General features: G+C 35.8%; 1 long non-coding RNA gene across 1 annotated transcript; it reads left to right on the top strand.

Annotated features, from left to right (window-relative positions):
- Nucleotides 1-232: 232 nt before the first annotated feature.
- LOC123125700 (uncharacterized) lies at nt 233-2,353 on the top strand. Its single transcript, XR_006461473.1, has 4 exons — nt 233-420; nt 501-617; nt 712-976; nt 1,063-2,353. It is a non-coding gene; the product is annotated as an uncharacterized lncRNA (long non-coding RNA).
- The last annotated feature ends 2,441 nt before the right edge of the window (nt 2,354-4,794 follow it).

A 4,794-nucleotide genomic window follows, 5' to 3' on the forward strand; every position in this document is an offset into this window, starting at 1 on the left:
GTCCAACAAGAGATATGTTGACATTTATTACCAAAATCACCCAGGGAGCACTTATGCTTTCACCACATAATCCATTTTTAGTTAATATATGTTAAACCACATACTGTTAAACCACATACTTTTTAGCCGCAAATATTCTCGCTATAAATAGAAGGAACTAATAGCTGCAAACATTCTCACTATAAATAGCACGTAGCCTATTGTCGCCACACCAGGGGCATGCATACTTCGTTCATTGCCAAGACTTTCGTATTCTAAATAAATGGTATACCACAAAACCTATTTTTGTTAGAACCACACATAATCCTATAGGCCTAACTATAAATAGAGGCAACAAAGCTGCGCATAGCGAGAGGTAAGATTGTATCACACATATTGGTTGCTTGCCTTCTATCAAGAAACATTCACGAGGACTCCAAGGTAACATATTTACTTTATATTGTGTATGTAGTAAACTAATATTTGATGTGTTCTAACAAAGTTGAATGTAACTATTTCAGGTTCAAATGGCTAATGTCTGTGACATTTGTGGTACTGGTGTAATACTGTGAACCTTATATCATGGACAAGTACCAAAATTCTGGGCGATAGTTCCAGACAGTCGTCGTTATGGGATTGTGAGTCAACAATTTTTTTGTTTGTAATATGATATGTAACTGTATTATATATCAAATTGAGGATTAACTTACTACGTACACTAATTATGTATAGAATGTACCTTCCTAAGACGTTAAGCAGTTTAGGTACTACATCGAGCAACGATATTTCACAGCCGAGACTTCTCATGGATCTAGCTAGAGGATGTGTGCGAGAGACAATGGAGATAGAATTTGTATAGAGGGCATTGGATGAGATTGCTTTTGCTACGACTACGATATAAGAAGGGGATACACGATACATTTTTGCTACAACTGTAGAGATACTGTGATGTATATATCGCCAATACATCCAGATGGTGAACCAAAGGATATAATTAGTAAGTACATATTATTTTATGTTACTTATTTCTTTAGTAATAATTTTTTATAATTAACAATTGTTCAATTTTTAAAATTCATAAAGATGACGTATTTGACGAAGGAGAAAGACCTGTTGCGTACAACAATAAGTTTAACTGAACACAAAGGCAAGTCGACAACATGCACACTTTATTGCAGATGTATGCGGACTATCCTGCGAAGATCCATTTCTTTGCAACTGCCAACATATATGGTAATCATTGGGTAAGTAAAATACAATATCACCACTTCACATTTTAATAAAATTTATTCTTTTTTAATGCATGTAATATATAGACCAATAGTTGGGAGGCTTGGTCTACAACAATATGGTTCACTTTTACTGAAATAAGCAGGCAAACACAGCAATCAATAGAAGTTGATTATCATTCTAAAAGAGATGGCCGTCTCGAAATTAATGGTCCTGCATGGAGTAATTTTGTAAGTCAACATGAGATATATGTTGATGTGTGGGTAGTAATACTTGTTATTCCTGGAAACAATAGGCCAGAAGTGACATTGAGATTCAAAGCAATAACAATAGTTTAAAGGCAAGTATTAAGTTCTGATGAAGATTCTGATTCGGAAGATGAAGACTAGAACCATTTTTTTATATATTGTTTAGAATAAGTTCTTTTTTAACTATGTATTACAATGATTTATATTTTTTTTTAGAATAGGTTCTTTTTTAACTAACTACTACAATTATTTATATAATTTTTGAGAGTGTGTATTCCAATTATTCATATTTATTTTTAGAGTATGTGTTCTACATCAACCAATAATACAGAGTACGTATGGACAAAAAAATTGGGCATGACTTATGCTAAAAATGAAAACATTCAATGTCCAAAATGTTGCGAAAAGGAAATTAATCAACTTTTGGCGATACATTAGACACTCCTTTGAAGCCCTGTTAATCAATTCATCTAGAATCTATATTTTTTGCTGTGTCATCTACAATCTATAATGACGTGCATATAAATACCATCATTAATCTAAAACCTAACATGAATCAAATTTAATTATCTACACACTGCTTGCACGCGAGGCGGATGATAACCCACAAGTATAGGGGATCAATTGTAGCCTTTCTCTATAAGTAAGACTGTCATGAGGAGCTAAAGGTAGAACAAATATTCCCTCAAGTTCTATTGACCATCGATACAACTCTATGCACGCTTAATGTTCACTTTACCTAGAACCAGTGGCGAATCCAGAACGAAATTGGAGGGTGGGCTCAAAGTTAACGCCAAAAAAATAAAACGTTCCTTTCAAGAGAAACAACATCATCTCATAATTCTTTTATCCAAATGAGCTGAGAATATCAACGAATACCACTGTTCAAGATATCTTCCGATATTCCGATAAATCGGCCGATTTATCGCTTACCGTTATGTGAACGATAAGATAAATCGGCCGATAAATCATCCGATATGGCGATAAATTGGCCGATATGCCGATAAACTGGCCGATTTACCCCTTATCATGGGTCGACCGATAAGTTCCCGATAAGCGATATCCCCAACATTGACGAATACTACTGGAAGCATCTAGTGTTGACTGTAATTGTTTTGGGATTTTTGAAAATATTAAATTTTGACCTGAAATTTGAATTTGTACAGCTAAATAACCATTATCTCCTTGTCCTTTCGCCGAAATGTAATCAAACTTCCCCAGAATACTAACTAAAACATGTAGTATTCATTTAAGCATACCAGAAAGGTTCATACAATTCACAGACCAAGGCATCAAAGTACGAGAGAAGCAATAACAAAATAAAACGAGATGTTGTTTCTTACTACTGGTCAGTACTGCTACTGGTATTGTAGTTATAGAATAGCTTCACACCAAAATATAGATATGTATGCCCAAGATCCCTCGCTCAAGTCACCAACCACAACCCATCTATCCAAATTAGCACACTTGTTAGTGATACAACAATAAGTCATGCACATGTAAGTATGAAAACTAGTAACACTAACATATATACCTCTAAGGAATGACATTAAAATCATAAGGCAAATGTTCTTTCTGATCACTCATTTTCTGAAATTGTATCATGATTTTGTCATCGTGAATGCTTCTGAATATCTCTTTCTCACAATAGCACACCATTAAATAATTTAGCCAATCATCTAATAGTTTGTTGTGCAAATCTGTCTTGATGATCTTCATTGCTGAAAATATTCGCTCAACTGATGAAGTTGCTACATGAAGAATGAGTGTCAACTCAATGAGGCGATATACCAAATGGAAAGTTGTGTGTTTCGTTGTTTCAACCATCAAACGAGAAAGTGTGGACATATCTCAGCATCCATTAAATTCATCACTTTTCCTAATGTTCATAAGGAATCTGGGGAGGTGTACTATTAGCAACAAACCGGTCAGCTTCTGTGAAGTCCTCATCATAAATTTCAGCAAGACGAATAAGTTTGTCAACGTCAAACTTTGCAAAGTTGTTTGCTGGATTAAGACAAGACATGCAATCTAATAACTCGGTGGAAACTTCATTGAATCGGTGATTCATCTCAGTGATAGTTGCATCAATGGCAACATTGAATATGCTAACCTCGTAATAGTGAAGTCGAGTCACCTTATTCTTAGTGCGAACAGATTGGCCCATTGTTCCAACAAGATCATCCACGTTTGGCACATCAATACCACGTGTTTCACAAAAGTTCTTGGCTTGGCAAAATAAAGGCTCCCAACAATTTTCCCTCATGTCCTGCAAGCTTTCTTTCACATCCAAGATCAAACGCATGGCCTCAACAATATTTTGATTCTTCCTTTGCAAAGCTTGGGATAGTTGATTTGTGTTGCTCAACAAGTTTATTAAGAAGAACATGATGAACACAAATTCAAAGCATTCCATGTTTTTAAGCAAACCTCTAGCTCCACATTGGCATGTGTGTTCCCGAGCATCAGCCACAACAATTCCTAGCACATCCACCACATCATTCCACATTGTGAATATACGAAGCAAGGTTTTGAGGTGTGAGGCCCAACGAGTATCTCCTGGTCTTGTTATGTTAGATTCTTGATGCAACCCGGTACCGGCTGAAATCTTTCCATTCTCCATTAAATCTAACAATTCATCTTGATGTTTGGCAAGTAATGCATCTTTGCTTTTACAAGATGAACACACTTGAGTCACTATCAAGGGAATATAATTGAAGAAATCAGCAATAGCAGGACTACATTGAGCAACAGTGACAACCACCAATTGTAACTGGTGAGCAAAGCAATGAACATAGAATGCATACGGAGCTTCATCTCTAACCATTTTTTGCAAACCATTGAACTCCCCTCTCATATTTGAAGCCCCATCATAACCCTAACCACATAGCCAGGAAATTGACAAACCATGATATTCCAACACATCAACTAAAGCGTCTTTAATTCCAGCTAATGTGCAATCTGTGATGTGCTTAATGGAAAGGACTTGGAGCACTCCATGATCATCTAGAAATCTACGTGCATCATGAAATCAGATTAGTAAACATTACTACTACAATATAAAAACACTAAAAGATGGTATGTGTTACCTCAAAATCAGCGCCATTTGCTCCTTTATTGAACAATCTCTAGCCTCATCAATAAGTATTGAGAAATTCTTATCTCCAATGTCATTCTTAATAACTTTGGTTACCTCCATCGCACGAGCTGTAGCAAGGTTCTTTTGGATGCCAGAACAAATCATTTGTACATTTCCAGCCCCCTTATCAAATGCATCCTTCACATCTTCCTTCTTGTCCTTATACCAATCCAATAACTCTCTAAAATTGCCCTGTTG

The sequence above is a fragment of the Triticum aestivum genome, chromosome 5D, assembly GCF_018294505.1.
Source record: "Triticum aestivum cultivar Chinese Spring chromosome 5D, IWGSC CS RefSeq v2.1, whole genome shotgun sequence".
Lineage (NCBI taxonomy): Eukaryota > Viridiplantae > Streptophyta > Magnoliopsida > Poales > Poaceae > Triticum > Triticum aestivum.